Genomic DNA, 22219 nt, shown 5'->3' on the forward strand with positions numbered 1-22219 from the left:
ACTACCTCAAGAAGATGCATGAAGATACAAGGAACACCATCGAGCGCCAAGTACAGCGACTCGCGACCAAGCTCAACATCAACAAGCAACCCATGGTATTCAACATTGGAGATCTTGTGTGGCTACACCTTCGCAAGGACCGCTTCCCCAATGAACGCAAGTCCAAGCTTCTACCCCGTGACGACGGACCCTTCAAGGTGCTAGAACGGTACAACAACAATGCCTACAAGATCGACATCCCACGCGACAAGTACTCCGTGAGCGACATATTCAATGTCAAAGATCTCTCTCCCTACCATGGTGATGAGGTTTTCGATCCGAGGTCGGATCTTTCCCAAGGGGGGGGGGAGATGTGTGGAGCATCCTATGACCATCCCCATGGACCTACCTTCGTCTCCCAAGACACCATGTAGACCGATGACACGAGCTCGTGCAAGGGCTATCGAGAATGAGGTTAACTCTCTCCTTGTTGAACTCCCCTTTCACCCACTTGAGACATGGCTACTACCTCAAACGGAGATGCTTTGTGTGCTTAGGTACCAAGGAAGCAACCAAGGAGAACTTATGGTGCAAGATGGACATCAAGAGCATGAAGAGAATCTGCCCAGTCCAGAAATCCCGATACAACCGCCCAACTACTGCCTGGGCGGTACAACCGCTCGACTATCGCCCAACTACCGGTCCAGCTTCTGTGATCGAGTGGTGCAAGGCCGGCACGACACCAGTTTATCCTTGTAACAGCCATCAGATCGGTACAACCGCTCCAAAAAACATCGGCACAACCGCTAAGCTCCTCCGGAAACACCTCCAGGAACCAGTACAAGAGCTCCAAGTGGTACAACCGCCCCCATGACCGGTACTACCGCCTTGCCTGTGTGCAGTGAAAGGGGTTTCACCCCATGTATCCCCAACTTACCCCTTGGACTATAAATACTCGTCCCCTAGCTCCGTATTAGGGTTAGCAAAGTAGTAGCTCATTTGAGATAGAGCTTTGCTCTCCACTTGATACCCTTCTCCATTGGAGTTCACGACCTCTACGGAGAAGATCCCCCAAGCGGATTCAAGACCCCTCACGGGATGACCCCTCAAGACCTCCTCACGGAGAAGAACTTGCTACTTGTATCACCCCTTGTTGATCGTGGATCATGTATCTCTTTGTGTTTCGAGGATCTAGCACATGTGTAATTGAATCTTGTTGGTTTGAGTGAATCCTCTCGTGTTTACCCCTCGTGTTCTTCGCGGGATCCCCTCCATTTCGTGAAAGATCGGGCATCTAGGGTTCTACCCTACATCAGACCACCATCGCTTCCACATAGCACTAGTACGCATCAGTGCTAAACAAACGGTTTTTAACCCCTTTCCGTGACGGAATTTGGAACCGTCGCCAAGTGAGTGTGGGCGATAGGGGGGGTCCTTCCCACACGACCCAGAAACCGACGGGGATATGCCCTCCTGGCACACACGCTCGGCAAAATGAGGTCGTGTGCGACCGGCGAGTGCTCAAATACGGAAATACATACAGTAGAGCTAAAAAAATACAATTATAAGACGAAATTGTTTCCCGTCGCAAGTACATCCCACACAGTCAGTCTCCGCTAAACGTTTCCGTTCGTATGTACATCCCACACAGTCGCTCAAAGGAAAACGTTTCCGTTCACAGGTACATCACACACAATTTTTCCTCTTAAATCGTTTGCGTTATTGAATGTATCACACACGGTCCATAGAAGAAACTGCTACCTCTTGAGCATGCGTTGGTTTTCCCTTGAAGAGGAAAGGGTGATGCAGCAAAGTAGCGTAAGTATTTCACTCAGTTTTTGAGAACCAAGGTATCAATCCAGTAGGAGACTACACGCAAATCCCTAGTACCTGCACAAACAATCAAGAACCTTGTAACCAACGCGGTAAAGGGGTTGTCAATCCCTTCACGGCCACTTGCAAAAGTGAGATCTGATAAAGATAGTAAGATAAATATTTTTGGTATTTTTGTTGTATAGATTGAAAACTAAAGATTGCAAAATAAACGGCGACAGAAATAGCACGTTGGCGGGAGATTAATATGATGGAAAATAGACCCGGGGGCCATAGGTTTCACTAGTGGCTTCTCTCAAGATAGCAAATTCTACGGTGGGTGAACAAATTACTGTCGAGCAATTGATAGAAAAGCGCATAGTTATGAGAATATCTAGGCATAATCATGAACATAGGCATCACGACAGTGACAAGTAGACCGAAACGATTCTGCATCTACTACTATTACTCCACACATCGACCACTATCCAGCATGCATCTAGAGTATTAAGTTCATAAGAACAGAGTAACGCATTAGGCAAGATGACATGATGTAGAGGGATAAACTCAAGCAATATGATATAAACCCCATCTTTTTATCCTCGATGGCAATAATACAATACGTGCCTTGCTGCCCCTGCTGTCACTGGGAAAGGACACCGCAAGATTGAACCCAAAGCTAAGCACTTCTCCCATTGCAGGAAAGATCAATCTAGTAGGCCAAACCAAACTGATAATTCGAAGAGACTTGCAAAGATATCAAATCACGCATATAAGAATTCAGAGAAGAATCAAATATTGTTCATAGATAATCTTGATCATAAACCCACAATTCATCGGATCTCGACAAACACATCGCAAAAAGTATTACATCGAATAGATCTCCAAGAAGATCGAGGAGAACTTTGTATTGAGATCCAAAGAGAGATAAGAAGCCATCTAGCTAATAACTATGGACCCGAAGGTCTGTGGTAAACTACTCACACATCATCGGAGAGGCTATGGTGTTGATGTAGAAGCCCTCCGTGATCGATTCCCCCTCTGGCGGAGCGCCGGAAAAGGCCCCAAGATGGGATCTCACGGGTACAGAAGGTTGCGGCAGTGGAAAATAGGTTTCGTGGCTCCCCTGGATGTTTTCAGCGTATAAGAGTATATATAGGCGAAGGAAGTAGGTCGGTGGAGCTGCGAGGGGCCCACGAGGGTGGGGGCCGTGCCCTCCTGCCTCGTCGCTTCCTCGCTGCTTTCTTGATTTCCACTCCAAGTCTCCTGGATTGCGTTTGTTCCAAAAACGATCCTTGCGAAGGTTTCATTCCGTTTGGATTCCGTTTGATATTCCTTTTCTGCGAAACACTGAAATAGGCAAAAAAACAGCAATTTGCACTGGGCCTTCGGTTAGTAGGTTAGTCCCAAAAATAATATAAAAGTGCATATAAAGCCCATTAAACATCCAAAATAGATAATATAATAGCATGGAACAATAAAAAATTATAGATACGTTGGAGACGTATCAAGCATCCCCAAGCTTAATTCCTGCTCGTCCTCGAGTAGGTAAATGATAAAAACAGAATTTTTGATGTGGAATGTTACCTAACATAATTTTCAATGTAATTTTCTTTATTGTGGCATGAATGTTCAGATCCGAAAGATTCAAGATAAAAGTTTAATATTGACATAAAAATAATAATACTTCAAGCATACTATCTAAGCAATTATGTCTTATCAAAATAACATAGCCAAAGAAAGCTCATCCCTACAAAATCATATAGTTTGGCCATGCTTCATTTTCGTCATGCAAAAATGCTCTCATCATGCACAACCCCGATGACAAGCCAAACAATTGTTTCATACTTTAGTATTATCAAACTTTTTTCAACTTTCACGCAATACATGAGCGTGAGCCATGGACATAGCACTATGGGTGGAATAGAATATAATGATAGGGGTTGTGTGGAGAAGACAAAAAAGGAGAAATTCTCACATTGACGCGGCTAACCAACGGGCTAGGGAGATGCCCATCAATTGATGTCAATACAAGGAGTAGGGATTGCCATGCAACGGATGCACTAGAGCTATAAATGTATGAAAGCTCAACAAAAGAAACTAAGTGGGTGTGCATCCAACTTGCTTGCTCACGAAGACCTAGGGCATTTGAGGAAGCCCATTGTTGGAATATACAAGCCAAGTTCTATAATGAAAAATTCCCACTAGTATATGAAAGTGACAAAATAAGAGACTCTATATCATAAAGATCATGGTGCTACTTTGAAGCACAAGTGTGGAAAAAGGATAGTAGCATTGTCCCTTCTTTTCTTTTTTTGGGGTCTTCCCTTTTTTTATTCGGGCTTTCTTTTTTTTTCCTTTTTTATTTGGCCTTTCCTTTTTTTATTTTTTTCATGGGACAATGCTCTATTAATGATGATCATCACACTTCTATTTATTTACAACTCAATACTAGAACAAAATATGACTCTATATGAGTGCCTCCGGCGGTGTACCAGGATGGGCAATGAAACAAGAGTGACATGTATGAAAAATTATGCATGGTGGCCTTGCCACAAATACGATGTCAACTACATGATCATGCAAGGCAATATGACAATGATGAAGCGTGTCATAATAAATGAAACGGTGGAAAGTTGCATGGCAATATATCTCGGAATGGCTATGGAAATGCCATAATAGGTAGGTATGGTGGCTGTTTTGAGGAAGATATAAGGAGGTTTATGTGTGAAAGAGCGTATCATATCACGGGGTTTGGATGCACCGGCGAGGTTTGCACCAACTCTCAATGTGAGAAAGGGCAATGCACGGTACCGAAGAGGCTAGCAATGATGGAAAGGTGAGAGTGCGTATAATCCATGGACTCAACATTAGTAATAAAGAACTCACATACTTATTGCAAAAATCTACAAGTCATCAAAAACCAAGAATTATGCGCATGCTCCTAGGGGGATAGATTCGTAGGAAAAGACTATCGCTCGTCCCCGACCGCTACTCATAAGGATGACAATCAAAGAACACCTCATGTTGCAAATTTGTCACACAATGGTTACCATACGTGCATGCTACGGGACTTGCAAACTTCAACACAAGTATTTCTAAAATTCACAATTACTCAACTAGCACAACTCTAATATCACCATCTTCATATCTCAAAACAATTATCAAGTATCAAACTTCTCATAGTATTCAATGCGCTTTATATGAAAGTTTTTATTATACCCATCTTGGATGCCTATCATATTAGGACTAATTTTACAGCCAAAGCAAATTACCATGCTGTTCTAAAGGACTCTCAAAATAATATAAGTGAAGCATGAGAGATCAATAATTTCTATAAAATAAAACCGCCACCATGCTCTAAAAGATATAAGCGAAGCACTAGAGCAAAATTATCTAGCTCAAAAGATATAAGTGAAGCACGTAGAGTATTCTAATAAATTCCGATTCATGTGTGTCTCTCCAAAAGGTGTGTACAGCAAGGATGATTGTGGTAAACTAAAAAGCAAAGACTCAAATCATACAAGATGCTCCAAGCAAAACACATATCATGTGCTGAATAAAATATAGCCTCAAGTAAAGTTACCGATAGACGAAGACGAAAGAGGGGATGCCTTCCGGGGCATCCCCAAGCTTAGGCTTTTGATTTTCCTTGAATTTTACCTTGGGGTGCCTTGGGAATCCCCAAGATTAGGCTCTTGCCACTCCTTATTCCATAATCCATCAAATCTTTACCCAAAACTTGAAAACTTCACAACACAAAACTCAACAGAAAATCTCATGAGCTCCGTTAGTGTAAGAAAACAAACCATCACATTAAGGTATGGTAATGAACTTATTCTTTATTTATATTGGTGTTAAACCTACTGTATTCCAACTTATCTATGGTTCATACCCCCCAATACTAGCCATAGATTCATCAAAATAAGCAAACAATACACGAAAAACAGAATCTGTCAAAAACAGAACAGTTTGTAGTAATCTGTATCAAACCTAAATTTCTATAACTCAGAAAAATCTGCCAAAATAGGAAGACCTAGATAATTTGATTATTGATCTACTGCAATTGTAATCAGTATTTTATCACTTTCTGGTGATTTTTAACAATTGTTTATGTGAGCAGAAAGTTTCTGTCTTTTTCAGCAAGATCAAATAATTATCATCCAAGAAGATCCTATAGGTCTTACTTGGCACAAACACTAATTAAAACATGAAACCAAATCTAACCAGAGGCTAGATGAATTATTTATTACTAAAAAGGAATAAAAAGCAAGGAACAAAAATAAAATTGGGTTGCCTCCCAACAAGCGCTATCGTTTAATGCCCCTAGCTAGGCATTGATAATTTCGTTGATGCTCACATGAAAGACAAGAATTGAAGCACAAAGAGAGCATCATATAGTATATGAAAAACACATCTAAGTCTAACATACTTCCTATGCATAGGCATCTTATAGGCAAACAAATTATCAAGGCAAGCAAAAACTAGCATATGCAAGGAAGTGGAAAGAAACAATAGTAATCTCAACATAACGAGAGGTAATTTAGTAACATGAAAATTTCTACAACCATGTTTTCCTCTCTCATAATAATTACATGTAGGATCATAAGCAAATTCAAAAATATAGCTATCATAAAACATATTCTTAACACGATCCACATGTATGCAAAGTTGACACTCTTCCAAAATAGTGGGATTAACATTAACTAAAGTCATGACCTCTCCAAACCCACTTTTATCAAAAACTTCATAAGATTGAACATTCTCCAAATATGTGGGATCTAAAGTTGACACTCTTCCAAACCCACTTTCAATATTATTGCAAACATTATTATCAATCTCATATTCATCATGGGGCTTAAATAAATTTTCAAGATCATAAGAAGCACTATCACCCCAGTCATGATTATTGCAACAAGTAGAGGACACAGCAAAACTAGCATCCCCAAGCTTAGGGTTTTGCATATTATTAGCACAATTTACATCAATAGAGTTTATGATAAAATCATTGCAATCATGCTTTTTATTCAAAGATCTATCGTGAATCGCTTCATAAAGTACTTCATCACAATTTTCAGATTCACGAATTTCAAGCAAAACATCATAAAGATAATCTAGTGCACTCAACTCACTAGCAATAGGTTCATCATAATTGGATCTCTTAAAGAGATTAGCAAGTGGATGACGATCCATAAACTTTTAGCAAGCGAAGATGCAAGCAAAAAGAAGGTACATGGTAACACAAGAAAACAAAAGATCGAACGGAAGAAGGGCGAAGAAAAGGCAAAGGTGAAGTGGGGGAGAGGAAAACGAGAGGCAAATGGCAAATAATGTAATGCGAGGGAGAAGAGTTTGTGAAGGGTACTTGGTATGTCTTGACTTGTGCGTAGATCTCACCGGCAACGGCGCCAGAAATCCTTCTTGCTACCTCTTGAGCATGCGTTGGTTTTCCCTTGAAGACGAAAAGGTGATGCAGCAAAGTAGCGTAAGTATCTCCCTCAGTTTTTGAGAACCAAGGTATCAATCCAGTAGGAGACTACACGCAAATCCCTAGTACCTGCACAAACAATCAAGAACCTTGCAACCAACACGATAAAGGGGTTGTCAATCCCTTCACGGCCACTTGCAAAAGTGAGATCTGATAAAGGTAGTAAGATAAATATTTTTTGGTATTTTTGTTGTATAGATTGAAAAGTAAAGATTGCAAAATAAACAGCGACAGAAATAGCATGTTGGCGGGAGATTAATATGATGGAAAATAGACCCGAGGGCCATAGGTTTCACTAGTGGCTTCTCTCAAGATAGCAAAATCTATGGTGGGTGAACAAATTACTGTCGAGCAATTGATAGAAAAGCGCATAGTTATGAGAATATCTAGGCATGATCATGAACATAGGCATCACGGCCGTGACAAGTAGACCGAAACGATTCTGCACCTACTACTATTACTCCACACATCGACCGCTATCCAGCATGCATCTAGAGTATTAAGTTCATAAGAACAGAGTAACGCATTAGGCAAGATGACATGATGTAGAGGGATAAACTCAAGCAATATGATATAAACCCCATCTTTTTATCCTCGATGGCAACAATACAATACATGCCTTGCTGCCCTTGCTGTCACTGGGAAAGGACACCACAAGATTGAACCCAAAGCTAAGCACTTCTCCTATTGCAAGAAAGATCAGTCTAGTAGGCCAAACCACACTGATAATTCGAAGAGACTTGCAAACATATCAAATCATGCATATAAGAATTCAGAGAAGAATCAAATATTGTTCATAGATAATCTTGATCATAAACCCACAATTCATCGGATCTTGACAAACACACCGCAAAAAGTATTACATCGAATAAATCTCCAAGAAGATCGAGGAGAACTTTGTATTGAGATCCAAAGAGAGAGAAGAAGCCATCTAGCTAATAACTATGGACCTGAAGGTCTGTGGTAAACTACTCACATATCATCGGAGAGGCTATGGTGTTGAGGTAGAAGCCCTCCGTGATTGATTCCCCCTCCAGCGGAGCGCCGGAAAAGGCCCCAAGATGGGATCTCATGGGTACAGAAGGTTGCGGCGGTGGAAAATAGGTTTCGTGGCTCCCCTGGATGTTTTCAGGGTATAAGAGTATATATAGGCGAAGGAAGTAGGTCGGTGGAGCTGTGAGGGGCCCACGAGGGTGGGGGGCGCGCCCTCCTGCCTCGTGGTTTCCTCGCTGCTTTCTTGACGTCCACTCCAAGTCTCCTGGATTCCGTTTGTTCCAAAAACGATCCTCGCGAAGGTTTCATTCTGTTTGGATTCCGTTTGATATTCCTTTTCTGCGGAACACCGAAATAGGCAAAAAAAACAGCAATTTGCACTGGGCCTTCGGTTAGTAGGTTAGTCCCAAAAATAATATAAAAGTGCATAATAAAGCCCATTAAACATCCAAAACAGATAATATAATAGCATGGAACAATAAAAAATTATAGATACGTTGGAGACGTATTAGAAACTGTGTGGCAAAGGCTGTCCATCACACACAGTTTTTATGTGGTAAACGTTTGCGCAAGGTGGCCTGACGCAAATAGTTTTCAAGAGAAAGTCGTGTGTGATTGTTCATTGATCCAACACGGTTTATTCCTAGAAACTGTGTGTGTTGCCTGAGGACATCGCCCACGGTATTTTTTCAACAACTGTTTGCAATAGCAAAACCCAATTAGCAGGCTAATTCGCCATTAGCAGGCTAATTATCCGATTATTCATAATCCATTTATTAATATAATGGACATTTCATATTAAGCACATAATATATTTCATTTCCATATTAAGGAAGCAGAATTTCATAATTGAAATACATCAGAGTACAACATGATATAGCTTCAGCACTCAGCTACCCCATTACACAACTGCACCAGCAGCAAGTTCCACATGCAGCATGTAGAACCTTTCGAAATTAGCATCATAGACGGTATATAGACAAATGCATCTCATCTGGAAAACTGCTGAAGTGGAAGGCGAATATTGAGCCTTCATTCATGTTGAAGGTCTTTGCAACTTTAGGCTAGTGCCTGTGGATGATTGACCATCCGTCCTTCGTCCTCTTCATGAACACTACAATATTGAACCGTGGGTGTTGTATGAAAACCTTCCTCGCCTCCTGACCATAGAGGTGGTTTGAGAGGTAATAATTAGTGAACTGCTTTGGAAAGGCCTGAAAACAAGGATGTGCATAAATATCTTCTCTATATTGGAAATGGGGCAAAGGAATAAAAAAAGGCCAGGTATAATAGTTAGTACCATCTTGTAGTGAACTGATGTCTTCCTCATTGTGCAGACAAAGATCTTGTTGTTTTTTGTCGCTAATTTCTTTATCCTTACAATCTTTCTGAGTTTCTTGATTTGATTGATATTCATGGACAACTCATTTCCCCATATGCAAAAGGGTCGAACAGTGGGTCAAAACCTCTGACAGCAGGACCTACATGTGCAAGACCAAATTGTTAAATACCAAAATATTAGAATGGTTCCTGCAATTGCACAATAATGTGCTATTAGAGAACGGACCATGCACGTGCTAACCTCGATTGTAAACCTCAGTGCTTCCCATTGTTTCCCTGCAACACATATAAGGTAGTTAGTCATCAGGTTAAGTAAGGGTTCGCATGCTATCAGTAAAATATGTTGATGAAAAATAAGCACATTGCAGATTCATCAGATTAATTCAAGCTACACGGAAAACCCATTTACCCAAACCAAGCATGATTAAGAACTAGGAAATATAGCACTTGTATATGTTTCTCATGTATTAAGTGCAGCCAAATTCGATTTATTCCTCACATGCACAACAATACAAAATTCTACCCACGACAATTGGACATCACATTGCAGAATTGAACCAAGCAGTTAACTAAACACCAAAACAAATGAACCAAACATTAACTGAGCACCACATTGCACAATATAACATACTCCGAATAGAAGATCAGACAGTTAACCAAACAGTTAACTACAGCCAATTGTAGCAATTGTATTTGTTTCTCATGTATTTACTACAGCCAAATTCAATTTATTCCTCACATGGTATACAATAACAGAATGCACCCACAACTATTGAACATCGCATTGCAGAATTGAACCAAACAGTTAACTAAACACCACAACACAAATGAACCAAACGTTAACTGAGCACCACATTGCACAATGTATAACCAAACCAAGCATGCTTGACAACTTGGAAATATAGCAATTGTATTCGTTTATGTATTTTGTAAAGATAAATTCGATTTATTTCTCACATGGAAGACAATACAAAATTGCAGCCTGAAGAATTGAACATCACATTTGCAGAATTGAACCAAACACTTAATTGAAGACGACAACTAATTAACAAAACAATTAATAAGTGAGCACCACACTGCAGGACATATAGAACATATACACTAGAGTAATAGATTGCATGGTAAAATTAGATAGCACCAATTCACTAGAATTTGTGAAGGAAAGGCAGGAGCAGCACACACAACGGGTAAACCGAGCATGCTTAACCAACGTAGCTAGCAAATGGCAAGGTGCTCCTCCAAGATCTGGGGGTCGGCACGAATGGCAGCCATCGCGACCTCATCCGCGCGTGCGGCCGCGATTTGCTTCTCCGCTGCCAAATGCTCCTTGAGATCCTGGCTATACTGTGTGCACCATGGCTTAGGGCGGCGCTTATTTGGTGGAGGGGTCGGTGATTTGGGTGGAAGGTGTCGCGCTCGCGCCGGCGGTCGAGGCATGTGGGATGTGGAAGGAGGAGGAGGATGGGGGTCGGGTGTGGATTACCTGCCTCGATAAACGAGGCCGAGCAGCATGAAGGAGGGTCGCCGACGAGGAGGCGGCACTGCAAGCAAGGAGTGAAGGTTTTAACTTGGAAAGGAAGGCAGAAAGAGGGGAAATGTGAATTTTGGTAAGGGGGAGGGGGCGGGGAGATAGATATTTCCGCGGAAGCCGAAAATTTGGAATCGCTTCATCCAAAAAACTGGCGCGCAAAGTGTCATCAGACACGGTCCCTTATTCAGAACTGTGTACAATATGTGGACATCACAAACGATTCAGATAGCTTAACCCGTGTGTGATGAGTTTGAACGTCAAAAGTTTTGGTTCGAATTTCCATGGTTACAATGGTCATCCACGCCATTGCATAATTTGGGTACACAAAGGAGACAACACACCCACACTTCTTAATCGAGCAAGTTCAGCAATTAAACAGAGCTAGCTGACCTAAACATTACTCTAACAAATTAAAGACTGGCGCTCTTAATTAAACAAAACAAAGAGTACTACTAGGGCTGGTGCTCGTCGATCTCCGCCGCCGCCTCCATGTCCAGCTCGCGCCCGGCGGTCTCCTAGGGAAGGGGCTCCATGGCATCCATCGCACCATACTCGGCAAGCATCTCGCCATCCGCGTCCCCCATCTCTTTGGAAAAGGCCGCCACGAGCTGGGCATGGGCGGACGCGATCTGGGCTTGGACGGGCTCCGTCGTCGCAAGGTATGCGGCGGGGAACGGACGACTGCTCGAACGCTCCCGGCGATTGCCAGCTCTTCGGCCGTGGGTTGCCGACCGTTGTCGGAGAAGCTTCGTTCGATTTGTGTGATGACCGCCAAGAGCTGGACGTGGGCGGCCTCGACATGGTCGTGGGCGGCCTCCAACAGGGCTAAGGCCGCCGCTGCGGAATGGACAGCTGCTGTGCCACTCTCGCCAGTTGCTATCCCCAAGGCAGATGTTGCTGCCGCCACCTGAGATGCAACAGCGGCCGTTGGGGCTGCCTTTGCCGCCCGGTCGTAGATTGCGGCCGCGCTCATGCACCTTGTGAGCACGCACATGGCGGCTGCAGCCGCACTCTCGCCGGAGTGGGCCACCGAAGTTGCCCTCACGACGCGGATCCACGTGCCCATCTTTCACCGGCGACGATTGAACAGTGAAATGATATTTGGGGAGCGAGCTAGTGTGCTTGAGACGCCGGCTGTGGACTGTAGCCGACGCACCTTCTCGCATAAGCCATAGGCATACTATACACCGACGGCGCTCCAGGATATTTTGTGCTGCATCTCACACGGTTGCTGATAATAAACTGTGTGCGATCTACTTGATTTTTCATCTTGATTTGAATTACACAATGGGGTCACAGCAGCAATGGACGGTGTTTCAATTGCTAGACCTTTTATCTGGAGTGAACATGCAACTATATGTGTGTCGAAAAAGAATTGGAATTATTCAGGGTTCGTTAGAACATTTTATACATTAAATTGGTTTTCTAGCCATTTCAGGTGCACAATTCAAAATTAAACTACATGCACATGCTCCAGTGCATATAAATTGGTTGAAAAATCAAATCTGTGTCCTTGGGTGCATGCTTAGGTCCCATGCAAGAAATGGGAATGAATTTCAAACTCCAGGGCACCGTTGATTGCCGGCAAAACATTGAGATGCCTGGCTTTTAAATTCTAGTAAATCCAAAACTCGTCTGAAATTCATGAAACTTGGCATGCTATCATGGAGCGGCATCAACATGCCGTGGTAAAATTTTTGTCCCATTTGGGTCAGGTTTGGGTATATGCTTCTCACAAACCGGAGCTTCTCACAACAAGCATGATGATTTTCGGTAGGGAACGTCCCACCTTTGGGGACGAAACGATATCCATTGCCTCTTATTGCTTTCAATTTTTTTTCTCGTGTCAACATAGAACAACAGGAGCGTTCTGTGAATTTTTCTGATTTTTCGGGGTTCGTTTGGACATTTTTATGCATTAACTGAGTTTTCAATGCATTTATGTGCACAATTCAAATTTGAACTACATGCACATGCTCCAGTGCATATAAATTGGTTGAAAAATCAAATCTGTGTCCTTGGGTGCATGCTTAGATCCCATGCAAGAAATGGGAATGAATTTCAAACACTAGGGCACCATTGATTGCTGGCAAAACATTGAGATGCCCGTTTTTAAATTCTAGTAAATCCAAAACTCGTCTAAAATTCATGAAACTTGGCATGCTATCATGGAGCGGCATCAACATGCCGTGGTAAATTTTTTTCCCATTTGGGGCAGGTTTGGGTATATGCTTCTCACAAACCGGAGCTTCTCACAACAAGCATGATGGTTTTCGGTAGGGAACGTCCCACCTTTGGGAACGAAATGATATCCATTGCCTCTTATTGCTTTCAATTTTTTTTCTCGTGTCAACATAGAACAACAGGAGTGTTGTGTGAATTTTTGGGGTTCGTTTGGACATTTTTATGCATTAAATGAGTTTTCAGTGCATTTAAGTGCATAATTCAAATTTGAACTACATGCACATGCTCCAGTGCATATAAATTGGTTGAAAAATTAAATCTGTGTCCTTGGGTGCATGCTTAGGTCCCATGCAAGAAATGGGAATGAATTTCAAACACCAGGGCACCGTTGATTGCCGGCAAAACATTGAGATGCCTGGTTTTTAAATTCTAGTAAATCCAAAACTCGTCTGAAATTCATGAAACTTGGCATGCTATCATGGAGCGGCTTGAACATGCCGTGGTAAAGTTTTTGTCCCATTTGGGGCAGGTTTGGATATATGCTTCTCACAAACTAGAGCTTCTCACAACAAGCATGATGGTTTCGGTAGGGAACGTCCCACCTTTGGGGACGAAACGATATCCATTGCCTCTTATTGCTACCAAAAATTTTCTCGTGTTAACATAGAACAACAGGAGTGTTGTGTCAATTTTGTGATTTTTCAGGGTTCGTTCGGACATTTTTATGCATTAACTGAGTTTTCAATGCATTTATGTGCACAATGCAAAATTAAACTACATGCACAAGCTCCAATGCATATAAATTGGTTGAAAAATCAAATCTGTGTCCTTGGGTGCATGCTTAGGTCCCATGCAAGAAATGGGAATGAATTTGAAACACCAGGGCACCGTTGATTGCCGGAAAAACATTGAGATGCCTGGTTTTTAAATTCTAGTAAATTCAAAACTCGTTTGAAATTCATGAAACTTGGCATGCTATCATGGAGCGGCATCAACATGCCGTGGTAAAATTTTTGTCCCATTTGGGGTAGGTTTTGGTATATGCTTCTCACAAACCAGAGCTTCTCATAACAAGCATGATGGTTTTCGGTAGGGAACGTCCCACCTTTGGGGACGAGACGATATCCATTGCCTCTTATTGCTTTCAAATTTTTTTCTCGTGTCAACATAGAACAACAGGAGTGTTGTGTGAATTTTTGTGATTTTTTGGGGTTCGTTTGGACATTTTTATGCATTAACTGAGTTTTCAATGCATTTATGTGCACAATTCAAAATTGAACTACATGCACATGCTCCAGTGCATATAAATTGGTTGAAAAATCAAATCTGTGTGCTTGGGTGCAATGTTAGGTCCCATGCAAGAAATGGGAATGAATTTCAAACACCAGGGCACCGTTGATTGCCGGCAAAACACTGAGATGCCTGGTTTTTAAATTCTAGTAAATCCAAAACTCGTCTGAAATTCATGAAACTTGGCATGCTATCATGGAGCGGCATCAACATGCCGTGGTAAATTTTTTGTCCCATTTGGGGCAGGTTTGGGTATATGCTTCTCACAAACCAGAGCTTCTCACAACAAGCATGATGGTTTCGGTAGGGAACGTCCCACCTTTGGAGACGAAACAATATCCATTGCCTCTTATTGCTTCCAAAAATTTTGTCGTGTCAACATAGAACAACAGGAGTGTTGTGTGAATTTTTGGGATTTTTCAGGGTTCGTTTGGACATTTTTATGCATTAACTAAGTTTTCAATGCATTTATGTGCATAACTCAAATTTGAACTACATGCACATGCTCCAGTGCATATAAATTGGTTGAAAAATCAAATCTGTATCTTTGGGTGATACTTAGGTCCCATGCAAGAAATGGGAATGAATTTTAAATACCAGGGCACCGTTGATTGCCGGCAAAACATTGAGATGACTGTTTTTAAATTCTAGTAAATCCAAAACTCGTCTGAAATTCATGAAACTTGGCATGCTATCATGGAATGGCACCCGACATGCTGTGGTATTTTTTGTGTCCATTTTGAGAGAAGGCGCACTCGAATAATGACAACCAACAAAGGCATTTCGAAAAAATAGCTGCCAGTTTAATATCTCAAACGTTTGTATAATTCTTACCGTGTGCGTTCTGTTAACCATTCACGTGACGCCACGTGTCTTGGTTTCAATGGTTGTAGGAGGTGCCGTGCAGACAGCTGCTTGACCTTGACTGAACGGGAGGCATGCGAGCGCTGTCCGGTGCGCAGGCTGACCAAGAGGCGTGCAAGCTGTCCTCGAATGCGCAGTCTCATCGGGAGGCGTGCGAGCTGTACGCTGTGCAGGCTCACTGGGAAGCAAGCCCTTTGACTTCCATGGCTGCCCGCCTTGCTCGCGTCCTCTCCATTAATGGCGCCCAAGCCGCAGTTTAATTCACTTTTTAAATATAGAACACTCATCGGAAATGTTTTAGTTAGAACACCCGTATGCAAACCGACAGCTTCCCCAGGAAGCCAAGAGAAAATGTGCCGAGCAGGATTTCTGCAGCTCTTGATCGCAAACGTTTTAGAAAGAACACCCGTATGCAAAGTGAGAGCAGCGCAGGATTTGTGCATCCCTTCAACGTAAATGGTTATTTTGGATGACCCGTGTGCAACCACGTACAAACAATTTGGTAAGATTTGTCAATCCTTGTAACACTGCGATTTGTCAAAATATGAAGCTAAAAATCACTAGCAGTATCTAATTTTTTCAACTAATTCAGTAATTAAGCATAGATTTCATTCATAGATTAAGCAGTCTTTCTTAATTTATACAAACAGTTCAACTCGACAGCTGAACCGACCAAACTTTTCCCCAATTGTTGCCAACCACGTACTGAAATAGCTAGTTCAGCTATATATACTAGCTAATTTTAAGTACGTTGTACAGTTCCACCACATCTATAGTCAGATGAACTGAACAAAATAGCCCCTAAATACTACTGCTGCTGCAGAGGGGCTTTGTACTACTTCTGGCTGCCTCTCCTCTGCCGAGCGCGCTCAGTAAGAGGCGGCGGAGGAGGAGCCTACCGTCGAGCTGGGTAACCGCAATACGGTGCTTGCCGCTGTTGCAGCTTCAGCGACGCTCACCTCGAACGCCCTCTGCCACTCCATATGACCCCTCTCGAAGCGGTGGTTCTCCTCGTAGATCTCCTGATTCATCGCGTCTGAGGCGGCGTGTGCCGTAGCCACAACGGCGGTAAGGCTCTTTGCGTGCTCGAGGAGGCGCTCCTCCTCCCCCCGCAGGAACTCGGTGTAGCGCACAAGGTCGCCGACGCACGTGCAGGCATCCACCTCCGCCTCCCGCCTTCGGGCGGCGGTGGCAGAGCGGGTGATGACCCCGGCGATCGACGGTGGGCTGGCGGTCACGGCGGCCGACGACGGGGTGGCAGCCACGACCACCATCTCCCGCCTTCGGGCCGCGGTGGCGGAGCGGGTGATGGCCATAGTGGCCGGCAGTGGGGTGGCGGCCACGACGACCACCTCCCGCCTTCGGGCCGTGGCAGCGGAGCGGGTGATGGCCCTGGCATTGGACGGTGGTGTGGAGGCAACGGCGGCCAGCAACAGCTGCCGACGGGCACCGACGACGGAGCGTGTGGTGGGTGTTCCGCGCACACCCAACAGGGACGCCACGCGCACTACACTACGTCGGGGACTGCGCCGCTGCCGCGGTGTAGCCTCCCAGCTGGAGCTGTCCTCTGATGACAGCGGAGTGGCTGAGTGACGATGACGGACCGGTGCCATTGGCGATTGTGGGAGAAGTAGACGAGATAAGCTACAGGGAGGGAGGGGGAAATGCGACGCAGGACTCGCCGGCCGTGAGGGTTTTTATAGCAGGCCGGTAAGCATTGGGATTTTGGGGGATTTCACCGAGTCGGGCGGGAAGCTTGCGCGGGAACCTGCGAGGTTGCGTGGGAACGGTCTCACCGACGATTCATTGGCGCCACCGTTTGGCCAAAAGAACGCCCCCGCACGCTGCGCAAGCTTGCGCTGTAAGCCGTCTGTGGCAGCGGGGTGACAAGACGTGCGAGAGGAGGACAAAAGGCCACGTACACATATGGTTAATAAAAAACGTTTGCGATTTAATTACCTACTATACCACCATCCTGGTTTATAAGTATGATTTAACTAATAAAATACGAATGCATGTCGCCAAAGATTATATGTTGGATTTGTATTTGAACATGGTTTCCAATTATATAATTTTTAAAACATGCATTAACATTTTGTTGGTTAAATCTGAGGGCAAAGTATGGCACAGAATATAAAGGAGACTATAGACTAGACGGAGGTGGTAGCACACGGCCGCTCTCTACGCATCCACACAACTGTCGGCCGGCTTGTAGGCGACCATTTCCTGCGTGTTCAACTGCTCTATGCGTGTGGTTGCTTGCGGTTCAGGCGGCCACGGCGCGCTCTGCTCTCGCGTCCCTCTGGGTGCTCTGCCCTCGTCCCTCCACGCGCGCTGCCAGTGTTTAGGGCCGGCGCACGATCACGCACGTTCGTGTGCAAGCGGTTGCGCCGGGCGTGGGGCGACGATGCAGTTACCCGCTGCAGAAACTGCCATGCGGACGAGCCGAGAATCCACGCCGCCCGGCCCCCTTTTATTCCTGTGGCCATTTACCTTCATCTCTCATCTCACACAACACAATAAGCACACCCACGAGGACACATATGGAGAGGACATCCAGCGATCCCAATGGCGCTCCACGTGGCTCCAATGGCGCTCCCAGCGGCCGACGATGACAACGGCGAGCAGTTCACCACGCATCACGTAGTGGACACCCATGTGAGGGGGAAGGCCCTCTCGGTGGTGTACACGAACGATCTGGTCTCGGTGGAGAGCTCCATCCAAACTATGGAGCAGTTCCTTGCCGAGGACAAGTACCGAGTGGTCGGCTTCGACCTCGAGTACACCATCGGTCATGCTGGGCAAGATCAGAAGGTTGCCGTCGCCTAGTTGTGCGTGAGACATGACATCCTCGTCTACCACTACCACCTTGCCACAAGGCCTTGCGAGCGTTTCTCCAGGTTTCTCAACAGCTCGGACTACAGTTTCGTTACGGTGGACACCACCAACGATCTAAAAGCGCTCAAGGTTTCGGACTTGAAATGCCCGAATCTTGTCAACATCCAGCACCACTACAAGGTCTGGGGCAGCGACAAAAACAAACTGAACTCCCTGGTTGACCTCGCCTCGGCCATCATCGACCCCTACTACGCAAAGATGAAGGAAGAGAGCAATAAGGACAAGAACGCCTGGCACAGTGTGTGGCATGAGAGACTGGATGAACAACATGTCAAGTACGCGGCCATTACACAACCTTTGCGACCTTCGTGGTGTAGGCGCAACCTCAACCACGGGTTCCCCGACTGGTTCTGCTATGATGTCATCACTCGAGGCCACCTCGAGTGGTTTGTCTCGAAGTTTTTTGAGTTGCATCGTCCTCCCACCCACCTTTCGACTAAAAAATTCTTTCTCAAGGAAGACACTATGTCCAACAATAAACACTTTGCCCATTTCTCGGTTGTAAAAGTAATACCCTATGGTTTCTCTAAGATATCTCATGAATATGCATTTATCCGACTTAGGTGTGAGCATGTTCGTCTGAAGTCACTTAACATATGTCTCACAACCTCAATCTTTAGAAAAGACAAACTGTGATGTTTTCCAGTCCATCTCTCACATGGTGTCTGACCTATGGATTTAGATGGTACTTTGTTAGTGTGAAAGTTGTAGTTTCTAGAGCGTAACCCCAAAATGACAATGATAGGCGAACCAACTTATGGTTGGATGATTAAGAGGACAGTGCTATCCCCAGCCCACCAGAGTTCAACTCCTAGACTTGACACCAGTCTTTGCATTTTTTTGGATTTATTTTAGGCCTTCTGGCAATGTGCATTAAGTGGAATGAGACGTCTCATCGACTATGAAGGCATCTGTGGCGGCTTTGCCAATCTCAAGTTGATCTGCCAGCTTAGTCTCTCGGATGTGCTCATAGGGGTAGGGGTGTGCGTGTGCATGTTCATAGGGGTGAGTGTATGTGTGTTTATGTGAGCGTCTGCATTTGTACTGTGTTAAAAAAGACAACAATAGATATGACTGACTCAGCATCGATCGAACCATGTCCAACAAGGTATGATTCCTCCATGCCGACGCACCGTTCCTATGCGGTGTACCTGGACGAGTGAGTTGTAGAACCATTTCAAAAATTCTTCAAATAATCATCGAATTCTGGACTCAGATACAACAATGAAGTAAAATGTGCACCACATGGATCCCAAAGAAATGATGTAAAGTGTGTAAGAATTTTTATTGGAAATATATAGTCACAGGATCCCACAAGAAGTAAGAGGTAAATTAAAGGTGAAATATAGGGAAAAAAGTTTCTATCTTTGGACTTTTGTGTGAGTTAAACTATTCCGAGCTTAAATACCAGATAAAGCGATGGCTCCCGCTCCCGCTCCCCCCTCCTCGCCGGCCTCTGGCCAAGTTCCAGCCACCAAAAATCACCCGGCCGCCCCTCCGCCTGACCTAGCTCTAGCCACCAACCCTCTCGACGCACTCCTCTCCTCTGTTGCACCACCACCCTCGCCATTCTTTGACCTGTCCTATGTCAAAGCCGGCCAGGTTGCGCTCCGCTGTTTTCTGGGCTGCGGTAATGCCATGGGATTGGAGTTCGAAGATGATTGCTCCTACTACCTACGCCTCGACATCACCACCCCAGCCATGCACCTCGCCTCGCCGCTCTACATCGTATTCGGCTACTCCCACCGCCACCTTGATGCCATCGTTGTCGCCGCTTTGCTTCAAGCCGCTCTTGGTGGCTCTGCTGCTGACTTCTTCATCGCCAAATGCTCTCCATTGCTCTTCCGCTTCCATGTTGCCTCTGTGCGTGTTGCAGAGCTCATCCTCGCCCAATCCACAATCCGTCACCGCAACTACTCATTCTCCTTCGCGAGAACCCTGCCCCCGCTCCCACCTCCACCCCACACTGCTGCGACTTGTATGTCGATGGCACAACTGCTCCAAATCCTAGAGGATCTGGGCCTCCACTTTGAAGGCGTGGCTTGGGCACAATGTCGATCGCCAGTCTCCATTCATCCACCAATCCAGCCGCACGGATGCCGCATGTACGCGCGCGTCATACAGTTCCCTTTCGTCCTCGATGCCAGTACTTTCGGCCTCATCCTTGCTTGCCTCTTCGGCGGCGTCCACCACCAATTCAACGTCACAGATGATGGAGACTCTTGCTTCTCCTTCACGGTTGCCTCGCCTGACGTTGCCACGCTCATCGCCTCCATGGGCGACTTCCGTAAGCTGGGCATGCTGATCCGCTTCCCTTGGCTGCTGACTCTGGGGGGTGCCCGTCGCTCGCATACTGGGGTCGCCTTGCCGTCGTCGTCTGGTACCGCGTCTCCTTCACCGTCGGCGGTCGACCCTGCAATCCTGCCACCTACGTCAACAACTCTTGATCTACCCAAGGAGCATCGTTAACGGCCGGGTATTAGCTTCTTTTATCGTATGCTTAATGTTAATCGCTTTAGCCAGCTTACACCACACGTGCATTACACTCACCACACGCACCTATTCTGGATTAATTTTCTGCCAATTACTGTTAGGCCTAATGAACTGCTAGTTGAGTCTGCCCTAAACCACTGTTTTTCAGTCAAACAAGATTTTCTTGCAGTCAAAGTGCATGAGCATATTTTCAAGTCTGGCATCTTCTCCCGCTCAATCAAAATCCAAATCCTCAAGCATGGGTCCCTTGATAGATTTCAACTCTTTCTCTTTGACCAGCTAGAACCGGCCGTTGATCACTGCAGTCGCTTCATTCATAATTATAATAAGTTCATGTACCCTACCCTGCCCCCTCATTTGGATTCCATCATTGGCCCTTTTGATCACCAGCATTTGCAAGTCCTTGCGCCACAACAGCCCCCTGCGGTCACGCGCTTGATGCATGTCCGGCCTGCCCCGCATGCAGTGGGCCCGCATGCACCTATGGCCCACTGCATGCATAATGATGGCCGTGCGGCGCAGCCAGACACACCAAATCTTGCAAAAGATCCATACGTTGCGTTTGATTCGGCGCATGCAGGCGGAGTTGGCGCGCGGCCCCATGACCCCCTCACTGTCTCTCTGTGTGTGCCATATTTGGACGACCCGCTCGCCCGCCCCTCGTCTAATCCGGACTCCGCCGTGCCACGCCCTGTCCCCCCAAGCGCGGCCCCGGCGACCACAGCAAAAGAGAATCTTGCGTTGGGAACCGATGAAGCGGAGAGAGCATGCGCCCGCCTGTCGCTGCAGCTCCACCATGCTGCCTCTGATCAGCATCTAGACCCCATCATCACGCCTAATCACTCCCTATAGCCTACTCCGGCCGCTCGATCACCACGCCACAGCCCGCCGTCACCTCGCCCACTGACACACGCAACGGGTCAAGCCGCCCTGACGGCGGATATGTCACCTACACGGTCCAACAACAACACGACGATTTCATACAGAGATGCTCTCCTCTCCTCCCCCCGCCTCCAGCCACCCACAGCCTCACCCTCCTATATAACACATCGACGCCTCCTTCCTCCTCATCTGCGCTCTCACACTCCTCCACACACCCAAATAAAGAGGCGCTGCTTCCGGTGCCTTGTCTTAGATCACTATGTAGAGGCATGCCGCGACCCCGTCCGCTGCGCACGCTGCTGGCGGAGCGGCCACTGTAGCCGTGACTGCAGGTACAGGAGAATCTGGCCATTCTTTCCTCCTCTTCCAGATGCATTTTCTTCTAGACCTAATCCAGCATTTTGCACTCACAGCATGGACTCCGCCGGCTCCTCTTCGGCAGCGGCTCGCGCTTCGCGTACGCT

General features: G+C 45.5%; 1 pseudogene; it reads left to right on the forward strand.

Moving 5' to 3' along the window:
- Window positions 1-19799: 19799 nt before the first annotated feature.
- On the forward strand, window positions 19800-21725 carry LOC109742375 (uncharacterized; annotated as a pseudogene).
- The last annotated feature ends 494 nt before the right edge of the window (window positions 21726-22219 follow it).

Source organism: Aegilops tauschii, chromosome 2 (assembly GCF_002575655.3).
Source record: "Aegilops tauschii subsp. strangulata cultivar AL8/78 chromosome 2, Aet v6.0, whole genome shotgun sequence".
Taxonomy (NCBI): domain Eukaryota; kingdom Viridiplantae; phylum Streptophyta; class Magnoliopsida; order Poales; family Poaceae; genus Aegilops; species Aegilops tauschii.